The sequence below is a fragment of the Podarcis gaigeae genome, assembly GCF_964106915.1.
Source record: "Podarcis gaigeae genome assembly, chromosome: 12".
NCBI lineage: Eukaryota > Metazoa > Chordata > Lepidosauria > Squamata > Lacertidae > Podarcis > Podarcis gaigeae.
The window spans coordinates 13147261-13158979 of record NC_139688.1 but is presented as its reverse complement, the minus strand read 5'-3'; the positions used below and the strand labels follow the sequence as shown (position 1 = coordinate 13158979).

The window sequence follows — 11719 nt, the reverse complement described above, 5'->3', positions numbered from 1 at the left end:
AACTGGCACCTGCACATCAGTCTAATATTTTAGATACAGGATGATATTTCATCATGTCATAAATATACAGAACATTTCTGTCTCCCCTGTGTCATCCCTTGGTTATGAAATGGACAGCTGGACTTCTCACCAGCTTCCCCGAATCAAGAAAAGTCCAGAGCTCAGTTGCAGTAATTAAAAATATGCTATGTTACAGTGGATGCCTGAAACTCAGTACCTGTTTAAGGACTCCTCCTTACTGGTTTTGTTTGTATGTGTGTGTGTGTGTGTTTTGCAGGTGTGATTGACACAGTAAAGGTAAAGGGACCCCTGACCATTAGGTCCAGTCGTGACCGACTCTGGGGTTGCAGCACTCATCTCGCTTTATTGGCCGAGGGAGCCGGCGTACAGCTTCTGGGTCATGTGGCCAGCAGGACTAAGCCACTTCTGGCGAACCAGAGCAGTGCACGGAAACGCTGTTTACCTTCCCACCGGAGTGGTACCTATTTATCTACTTGCACTTTGACGTGCTTTCGAACTGCTAGGTTGGCAGGAGCAGGGACCGAACAACGGGAGCTCACCCTGTCACGGGGATTCAAACTGCCGACCTTCTGATTGGCAAGTCCTAGGCTCTGTGGTTTAACCCACAGTGCCACCCGTGTGATTGACACAGTAATAGTGCATTATACTGAACCATCCACACAGCATTCTGCTTTATTCTGTAATGCTTCCTCAATATTATTGGATTATTGCCATCTGGAGGGGTACTCTTGCACTATGGTGCAACAAAAGCAGGATGCACAAACACACAGAGTACACTTTTGGTATAAAAGGTCACAGGATTTCAGCAGCAGGTTACAGGACAAACACCGACTGGGGTTGCAGCAGTGTGCCCACCGAGTTTTGAAAGTGAGATCACATATAACTGCCCCGATACCATCGTGAGCAAAAAGGATTGTGAATGAACATTACAAAGGCTGCCTGAAGGGGCCCTAAGTCTCAGATATGAAAACAACTTCCATTTTAAAGGAAACTAAGAGCCAGAATAAATACTGTCCTGGGCTGGTTTTGGAAGGAAGGAAGGAAGGAAGGAAGGAAGGAAGGAAGGAAGGGCGAATCTGGACTGGTACCATTGTCCAGGGGAAGGGGGATCTATTGTTGTTGTTGTTGTTGTTCTTGTCCCCCCCCACATGCTGTGGGCCAAGGGTTGTCAGAACCATTAGAGGACCTCAATAGCTGCATACCCTCCGACACTTCTCTGATGAAAATAGGGACGTCCCATTCCATAATGATAAATTTACTATTTATACCTCACACATCTTATTGCATTGCCCCAGCACTCTGGGCAGCTTCTAACATATATAAAAACATAATAAAACATTAAACATTTTTTTAAAAAACTTCCCTATACAGGATTGCCTTCAGATGGCTCGGGGGTCGGATAACTCCATACCTTCCAACATTTCTCCAATGAAAATAGGGACATCCTAAGGAAAAGTGGGACATTCTGGGATCAGGTCAGAAACTGGGATGGCTTCTCTAAATCAGGGACATCCCTGAGAAATAGGGACACTTGGAGGGTCTGTAGTTGCATAGAAGAGGCAATTTCAGTAGATGGGCAAGCCATGCCTGCTGAAATGGCAAGACCGCTCCTGCTGAAATTCTCTCTCCTACACAGCTCGGAAAAGTGCGCTGAACCATGTTTTGCTTTGCATCAGGCTACCCATGGTGGACCCGATTCAGATCTCTCTCTCTCTCTCTCTCTCTCTCTCTCTTTCTCACACACACACACACACACACACAGACACCCCTTGCAGCTGATATTTCTTTTATGGAAACTAACAGCCATCAGCATAGAGAACCTTTATAGTTGCAAACCAGACCATTCTCTGCCTCCATCAGGCAGAGAAAGCATTGCAAATCTGCACACTCTCCATACACTCAGCATCCTGCTAAATGAGGCCCCGGTGTTTCAGCTGAAAGCGCTTCTGAATATAAGCAGACTGCTGAATCTCTTCGTAGCAATATGCCGTCCAAACCAGAGGAGGATTTACCAGCCTATCTAAATCTTTCTAAGAAAAGTGACAGCCCCCTCTCCTTCTGAAAGTGTTTTCAATTCTCCATTCTGCATGGCATGACACAGAGGCACAAAGGGGTCTTGATGCCTTGGGATTGTTTAATCATTTCTTGAAAACAATGCAAATGGAAGTCAAAGTTATTTTGATCGCCGTCATCACAGACTGAAAAGGCCTTGGCTGAGTTCTTCTGCCAGACAATAGAAGAAAAGGCTGCAAAGAGATAACAAGGAAAAACATGATTAAATCACAGAAGTGACATAAAATCAATAGAGACAGCCAAGGATCAATAATTCTTTGCTCTGAGTAACAGTCGGCAGCGCTTGCACTCATTTTCAGATTTTTCCGACATTATTACCGACTTGATTTGCGGAAAAAGAGATGACTCTCTTTATTTTTAACAGCTCTTCTTATCTTCTGTGTATGTTTAATATTCATCACCTGCAATTAAAGGTAGTTTAACCCATTCAGGGCAGGCAGTGAGTTTATTCTAATTCCTCATTAAGGGCCAAACCCCCTTTTTTCAAATAGCAGCTTCAGCAGAGCAGGGGAGGGGAAGGAGGGTATTGATCCAGATCAGGACAGTGGCAGAGGGGAGGGGGTTATCCTTTTCCCCTACTCTATTTTTCTGATGAAAATTTCACCCCTATGCTATAAATTGCTCCAGGAGGAAGAGGTCCCTTCCCCTCTCACGTGTCATAGTTCTAATCCAGATTGGGAGGACCCCAAAGTTGCTATTTGAAAACAATTTAAAAAGTGAGACAGAGATACATTCGCTCACTCATCCTGCTAGTCTGGCCCTGAATGTATAAACACATCAGCAATGGAAAAATAAAAGATCTAGAGTGAATCTTTAGTGTGCAATGAAACACACACACATCACTTCAAGTGGGGTATCAGGAATCACCCTAATTTGAGACATGATGCTGTTGAGCCGCATGGAGATGTACCTAATTGAATTTCCCTTGGGGCATGAACGCAAGAACAGCCTTCCTGGATCAGGCCAAAGGCCCATTGAGTCCAGCATCCTGTTCTCACAGTGGCTAATCAGATGCCCATAGAAAGCCCACAAGGGGAACCAGAGTGTAACAATTCCGCTCACCTTTTGCGGTGGGCAGCGTTGCGGCCGGGCATCCAGAGCTGTTCCACCAGGCCTTTGGCCAAGGCAAGGCACAGTCTGATCCCCTCTCTCCTTTTGTAATCCTCATAGAACTCTAGCCCAATGGTTGCCGTTAATTTGACGCTGAACTGATTTTAGAATGAATTGATTTTAGAATGTATTTCAATTAATTGATTGTGATTTCATGTAAACTGTGTTATTTTTACTGTTGCTAGCCACTCCGAGCCCGACTTCGGCTGGGGAGGGCAGGATATAAATAAATTATTATTATTATTATTATTATTATTATTCACACAGTGATCCAGGTCGAGGTCAGGGAATTGACGCCTCCCTCACTCCAGCCCCAGCCATGTCATATCCTGCCCGTCTGCCCGGCCAATCAATGCTGGTGGGGGCGTGGCCACGGGTGTTTTAAACCGCAGTGCGGTCGGGGGCTTACCTCTCGCCTCCTTGCCGGATCTGCTTCTCCAGCAATCACCACTTTGACGCAAGCGTCTAGTTTTGGTTCGGGTTTTGCCTGGTGACTAAAAGGAGTTGCTCTCCCCTGCAGTTCATGGCATGGTTAAGATACACTAGTGGTGGAGAAACACTTGTCTGTGGACTGGAACTGCCCTTTTGAACCAGCCCAGTAGCCTCTTATTTTTTTAAGGAGCTATTTTTTAAAAAAGTCATTGCTTAGAAGTGCTCAGCGACAATCATTTGTCTTCCAGAGTGCTTGGCAATCTGCTTCGCTTGTGTGGCGTTGATACATTTTCCTGTTAATCATTTGTTAATTTCTCACTTTTCAATGCATTTCCCTGTCACTTTCCTAACTGCAAGAAGGCAATTCTTTCTTAGAAGTAGATTTGTTGGGCTTGCGCAACAGAGCACTTTAATCCAGGTCAGAGATACTGGAAATATCAGTGGAGGGGTGCCAAATTGATTGATCAATTAATTAATTACACAAACCTATATTTCCCAGCAGGCTCTTGAGTCCCTCCTGCAAGATACTGACAGTCTAGATGTGGTCCTTAGTTTCTGTTTCTTGGTCTCTCCGTTTGTGAGACTGAAGGGGGACCAAATAGTTTGTTGCTGTAAGTGAAACAATATGACCCCACAGCAAGCCTAGAGCTTCCTTGTAGCCGTCCATGTCCCTCTAAGCAAGAAAAATAAAGAGGAAAACCATTTTCTTTATTTAGAACATGCCAGTTTACTGTATTACCATATATTATTTAGCGTTTAGGTGTCAGTGCCATTGCATTAAGTGAACAAATTGCAAGGTAGACTAACAAAGCAGCAATGAAGGCTGTCAGGAAATCAAATGGACCCATTGCATTTACTCCTGGGGTAGGGGGAAAAAATACCAGGCACCTGACAAATTTCATTTTGTACATTACAGCTCTGTTGAAATTAAATGCAAGCCAAGAATCCTATTTGCTGGTATGTCACCTGTAAAACAATTGGTGCATGTCTGAGCAACACTTATCAGAAACTGAAATTCAGAGATCTTGATGACAAAGAGAGGGGAACAACTGAAATGCATATAAAAAATGAAGCCAAATATTCTTCATGTATTCAATGCATTTAAAATATGTCGTTTCCTCAATCGGCAGGGGACTGGGGTCCCTTCAAACTCCATGAAATTAATATTTTGTAAATGGCAAGACAGCACACAAAGCAGTACAGGAAACACCACAAATGCAAAATATTTCCCACAGCTTGGTCCCCAAATCCTTTTTTTTTTTAAATAAAAAAAAATCTTCCTCATGAGCCGAACTGGAACAAACTCCACTATTAAGTTCCGCTGGTTTTTTCAGATGTGAGCACAGTGAAAAGCCATTTGTTACAAGTCTCACACCCCTGCTCCATCCAAGCAAACAAACGTCCTCTTAATATTGCATGAAATCAACTTATATAAAAGTTTTACAGCTCTGGGTGAAGGGAGATGAAAGAGACTTTCTCAGTTGTCAGATGATGAAAGCTGGAGGTGGAGTGTCATGGGGACTTCCTGTCCAATTGCCTATCCTTCTGTTCTTCAGACATTACTAACTGGACATCGCTGGGGGCACCTGCTGAGGGTGATGAGTCACAGAACAAGCCAAGAGCTGAAACAAGTAATAATCAGGAAATAATCATTACACAAGCAAAGTTCCAGGTTGAAGAGGCGGCCTTTTTGCCCTTCTTGTTGAAATGGACCAATAACTAGCCTGGATGAGCAGATGGCCAGCCCAGTACCTGGAACCCATCTCCTGCTCTAGCCCTGCCTTTCACAACCTGTGGGTCCCCAGATGTTGTTGAACTACAACTCCCATCATCCCTGAGCTCTGGCCTTGCTAGCTAGGGGTGATGGGAGTTGTAGTTCAACAACATCTAGGGACCCACAGGTTGAGAAAGGCTGCTCTAACCCAACCTTCCTCCACCCGATGTCCTCTAAGTTTTATCAACCTCAGTTCCTATCAGTTCCAGCTGGTGTGGCCAATATTCTGGGATTGTGGGTGTTGCAATCCAACAACATGTGATTGCACTGGGCTTGGGGAGGTTGCTCTTATATGGTGGCTCACAATTTGGGGCACCTGCACAAAGAGCTTGGGGTTCTTGGAAAGCTGGTGAGATGGGAGCCAGCTTTAAGGAAATGGTAAGTATACCTCACCAGTAACTGGGCCTCGCTGTCCTGATTGATAGACTAACACAGAACATCACAACTGCTTTTCTAAAGAAGATAGGGCCAGCCCTAACATTAGGCAGAGTGAAGTGGCTGCCTCAAACAGCAGATGCTGGAGACAATGGTGAGGTGATGGAGGGCAGGGCAGTGTGTGCCATTTGGCCTGTCCTAAGCTAGCCTGCTAGGGACACGGGTGGCGCTGTGATCTAAGCCACAGAACCTAGGACTTGCTGATCAGAAGGTCGGCGATTCGAATCCCTGCGACGGGGTGAGCTCCCATTGCTCGGTCCCTACTCCTGCCCACCTAACAGTTTGAAAGCACGTCAAAGTGCAAGTAGATAAATAGGTACCAATCCAGCGGGAAGGTAAATGGCGTTTCCGTGCGCTGCTCTGGTTTGCTGGTTTGCTTAGTCATGCTGGCCACATGACCCGGAAGCTGTACGCTGGCTCCCTCAGCCAATAAAGCGAGATGAACGCCACAACCCCAGAGTCGGTCACGACTGGACCTAATGGTCAGGGGCCCCTTTACCTTTACCTTTTAAGCTAGCCTGCTAGGGATGCGGGTGGCACTGTGGTCTAAACCACAGAGCCTAGGACTTGCCTATCAGAAGGTCAGCGGTTCGAATCCCTGCAACAGGGTGAGTTCCCATTGTTCGGTCCCAGCTCCTGCCCACCTAGTAGTTCGAAAGCATGTCAAAGTGCAAGTAGATAAATAGGTACTGCTCCAGTGGGAAGCCAAATGGTGTTCAGGGAAGTTTTTAATGTGTGATATTTTAGTGTATTTTTTGTTTCTGTGGAAGCTGTCCAGAGTGGCTGGGGAAACCCAGCCAGATGGGCAGGGTACAAATAAATTATTATTATTATTATTATTATTATTATTATTATTATTATTATTATTATTATTATTATTATTTCTGTGTGCTGCTCTGGTTCACCAGAAGCAGCTTAGTCATGCTGGTCACATGACCCGGAAGCTGTCTGTGGACAAACGCCAGCTTCCTCGGCCAGTAAAGCGAGATGAGTGCTGCGAGCCCAGAGTCATCCGCGACTGGACTTAACAGTCAGGGGTCCCTTTACCTTTATCTTTAAGCTAGCCTGCTATCCTTGGGTGCAATGGAGGAAGCTGTTTTGTCACTAATTGTGAAGACTCGGCGGTCAATCTGGTCAGCTTCTGGATGTAGAACAGCTGGAAATCTTGTCCATCTCAAAGTTGGTGTTGATAAAAGGAAGGATCAGAAGCTCTTCCTAGAGTGAAATGTAAAGTGAGATGAAATTCACTATTGCTCAAGGACAGTAATAAAATGCAGGAGGAAGGAGGGTTTCAGAAATGCTCTCATGCTTAAATCTTCACAGGGAAAGTCCACCAGAACTAAGTAACCAAATACAGGGAAGTTTTCCACTGCTGAAACCCACACAACACTGTCCGTCCTGGGAAATGCAGCATTCCAATCTTTTGTGTTTTAACCACAGTGAACAAACAGAGGCTCTGCTTTCAAGTTGAAGGTTTCTTTTTTAACTGTTTTTAATTGCAAAGAGAAGTTTATAGTCTGGTAATATATAGCCCCGTAAATCATCATTAAAATGCTTTGAGTCATGAAACAATAATAGGAACAAAAATCAATGTGTGTATATCAAAAGCAAGAGATTTATACATGACCTGGGATAATAGGACAAGAAAGCCAATGTTTACCATCTTTAAGAATAGCTGTGTCATTTGGAGGGGGTTGTTTGGGGGGAAAAGCATGACTAATAGAATCAATACAGACGATATTTAGAAATTCCTGGGTGGGATTTGTGTTCTTAGACTTCAGGTGAATTTGCAAGATAAGAATGAGACTTTCAGTAAATATAAATCCACTGCCCAGAATTCTAACTTTTTCAGCTGTTTTAAGAATACAGTTATGTTGATGTTTCCATGGTTGGTGCCAGAGACCAGACACATCCAGCAGATTCTGCTTCAGTCTTGGTTTCTGCATTGTTGGAGGGGGTCTTGTAGGCATCTTGTCCAATCCCTTGCTTGATGCAATGAATCCTGAGCCACAGCTGGCTCTACCATGAACCAAAATGAGGCAACTGCCTCAGGCAGCTTTCATCTTTTAACTATTTTTTTCAAGAATTTCTGGTTGCCATGACACAAGCAATTTCCTTTGCTGCTTTGCCCATAATGTCTTGCTTTGAAGGACACCTAGGCCTTCCTCAGAGCAAGACAGAGGGTGTCAGCATGGCAGTGCTGACACCACATAAGCAATTGACAAGTAAGTGGAGGGGGGAGCAAGTAGGGCAGCTGAGCAGTGGGGGCTGCCTCCGGAGATGCAATGTATTTGTTGTTGTTTAGTCATTTAGCCGTGTCCGACTCTTCGTGACCCCATGGACCAGAGCATGCCAGGCACTCCTGTCTTCCACTGCCTCCCACAGTTTGGTCAAACTCATGTTCGTAGCTTCGAGAACAATGTCCAACCATCTCGTCCTCTGTCGTCCCCTTCTCCTTGTGCCCTCAATCTTTCCCAACATCAGGGTCTTTTCCAATGAGTCTTCTCTTCTCATGAGGTGGCAAAAGTACTGGAGTCTCAGCTTCAGGATCTGTCCTTCCAGTGAGCACTCAGGGCTGATTTCCTTCAGAATGGATAGGTTTGATCTTCTTGCAGTCCATGGGACTCTCAAGAGTCTTACACTGGCCTTATAGAGCATCTCCTCTGCCTGAAGAGGAAGGACTGTGTTGAGTATATGCAAGATGTATAAAGTTGCTCCATCAGGTTTTATGTATGCCCCATGCCCTTCGACTGAGGAAGACCACAGATCTCTCTGCCTCCTGAGGCACCCCAAAACCTTGGAGCTTCCTTTTACAAATATCTAATTTTATGGGAATGGCCTTTGTCCAATGCAGACCCCCCCAAGTGTCCCATTTTTCTAGGGACAGTCCCAGATTTACAGAAGCCATCCTGGTTTTTTATTTGATCCTGGAATGTCCTGTTTTTCCTTAGGACATCCCTATTTTCATTGAAGAAATGTATGGAGTTATGAGACCCCCAAGCCAAGGAGATAACTAAATTATAACCTTTAGAAGACATCTGAAGACAGCCCTGTAGAGGGAAGTTTTTTAATGTTACATATTTTATTCTGTGTTTATATATGTTGGAAGCCACTGGGCAACCCAGTCAAAGGGGTGGGGTATAAATATTAGTATTAGTATTACGGATTAGGACATCCCTATTTTCACTGGAGAAATGTTGGAAGGGTATGTTTCTCCAATGTACAGAATTTTCACTTCTCTGTCTCATTAGGCCTTCAAATCTTTCCTTTTCTTTTGGCAATAAATAATATATAGGCCAGTATCTGATGAGATGGATGAAGCTGTCTGTTTTATATATATATTTATATATTTTTCTTGCGTATGTGCCTAGCATCACAATCATTCCTGTGTGTTGAGAGAGCTGAGTGACACTTTTTAGCAGCTCACTATTTATAGGGTTGTGGGAAGGATGTCTATTCCAGAGGCTTTTACCTTAACCTAAACCAGGAAGGCACTTATAAAATTGAATTGGCTGCTTAGAGAGCTCATATTCTATTGTAAATTACAATCTATAGTTCTGTCTACTGCCAGATCATCAGGAGATCACAAAACTGTGCTGATTCTTGTTTTCTGATTAAATTTAGGCTACTATCCTTCTGTGCCAGATTTCTTAAAAAAGAAAAAAGCAGAAGCAGAGAGGTAAATATATTATCAGGAAATATATTTTTATAGGAATAATATTTCAAAACAAATTCTATACATAACGCTAGAAACAGATATCAAATTCAGCCTGCTATAATTTGGGACTAAGTGTTATGGAGATAATGCAAATTTATTTTTGGTTTAAAGAGAAGGATATTTGGTCTGGCATCCTTCCTATGAAAGTTGATCGTGCCGCTCAAATGTCATTTGTCAGGAACCTGCGGTCACCTTGTTTGTCAATACTTTTGCAATGTTCCTGATCTTAAAGACATAAACTGTTCTATTGCTGGATTTGACTGCAGATACTTGCCTCCAGAGATCATTACAATGATTTCTAAACAAGCACTGAAATGCTAAGTACCTCAAATTACCCAACATTTCCTACAGAATGTGTGATTCTTAGGAAATACATCTTACTTGTATCGGAAGCACAAGAGCTGAGATCATTCAGTTAGTAACCTAAGAATTAATTCTGTTAACAGTCAACCAACCAAGAGGGGTGGTGGGGGTGGACGTGCTGCCTAGCAACCGGTCAGAATGGCATGATCCTTGCTGAGGTAAACTGAGTTCTGATTGGCTAATTAGTGTTGAGGGAGTTTTCATCTGAATGTTAGTTGTATGGACTGACATACATGTATCAACTAGGCCTGAATTACTACAAAGGACAAACACTCCTCTCTTTATTTCTCCTCATATGATGTACCATACTTTTATTCTTCCATTTACCCAGTAAAGTATTATGCATTTCTCTTCTCTCTGTATTCCATCTGTGTTATTTAAGGGACTTTGCTAACAAGTGGGGTTTATGTCTCTCTCACTGTACTTCCCTCATTTCGTAACATCCTTCCCCTCCATTTAGGACAAATGCTTGAGATCTTTGTCCCATTTCTGTAAGTCACACATGCTATATACTGGCCTCAAAGCAATGGCTGTGAGGAAGAGAACTGAGATAATCACTGAACAATATTAGCTTTGAAGTACAGTATGGTGACGCGGGTGGCGCTGTGGTAAAAACCTCAGCGCCTAGGACTTGCCAATCGCATGGTCGGCGGTTCAAATCCCCGCAGCGGGGTGCGCTCCCGTCGTTCGGTCCCAGCGCCTGCCAACCTAGCAGTTCGAAAGCACCCCCGGGTGCAAGTAGATAAATAGGGACCGCTTACCAGCAGGAAGGTAAATGGCGTTCCGTGTGCTGCGCTGGCTTGCCAGATGCAGCTTGTCACGCTGGCCACGTGACCCAGAAGTGTCTGCGGACAGCGCTGGATCCCGGCCTCTTAAGTGAGATGGGCGCACAACCCTAGAGTCTGGCAAGACTGGCCCGAACAGGCAGGGGTACCTTTACCTTTACCTTTTACAGTATGGTGAGGGGTCCTTTTGTGATACATCATATTTTCCTTTTCAAGTGACTCCCGCCCTCAATTTTGTCCCTGTGTTCCTTTTTTCCTTCCCAAAAGCAGAAGAAAAGAGGCATGCCCCAAGGCACTATAGTGTTTTTGCACAATAACAGCTCATTCACATTTGCTGAGCAGAATCCATATATCTCCCCTTAAGTTTGCACTTCCTTAATGGAGAATATTGCACTCCAAGCACTCTTTGGTATAAAAGGCAGTACTTCCCCCAGACAACACATACTTGGCCGATGAGATTGTTGGCTGGAATTGCTGTGCGAGAATCACAGGCATGTATTGGACGTTATCTGTGATGTCATGGTACAGATAATGAGCGGTGCAACTTCCTCCCTCAAACATGTTCAGTTTTGCGAAACCTAGCCAGCTATTGGCTATGTACACCCCTGCTGTTCCAACCCTTAACACTATAGTGATCAAAGCTGCTTTGAAGCAGAAAACAAAACCCAACGGGGCTTTGTGTGTGCAGTCCTATGCATGTTGATATAGGGGAGGGATAGGCCCTGTTGGACACAGTGCGTCTTCCTCCTGAGAAAAAATGCATGGAATTCAGTTGCAAATGGATCTATTTGTCCATCCAGCCCGGTACTGTCTACTTTGACTGGCAGTGGCTCTCCAGAGATTCAGGAAGGACTGTGTCACTCACCTTATCTCTGTCTCCCTGAGTCTTTGCAGCATACCAGGCAGGAGAGAGCGGAGGGGAGGGTTACTGTGGTGGTGAGGTTGGTGCAGTGTGAATGCGTGGGCAGAGCCAATCAAGCATTCAGTCAAACAGAGCTCTAGTGCCAT

At 44.4% G+C, this 11719-nt stretch overlaps 1 long non-coding RNA gene across 1 annotated transcript; it reads right to left on the bottom strand.

Moving 5' to 3' along the window:
* Positions 1-1892: 1892 nt before the first annotated feature.
* On the bottom strand, positions 1893-10094 carry LOC310828082. Its single transcript, XR_014556623.1, has 4 exons — positions 9945-10094; positions 6893-7060; positions 3614-5258; positions 1893-2267 (listed from the first exon to the last, which is right to left on the bottom strand). It is a non-coding gene; the product is annotated as an uncharacterized lncRNA (long non-coding RNA).
* Between the last annotated feature and the right edge of the window lie 1625 nt (positions 10095-11719).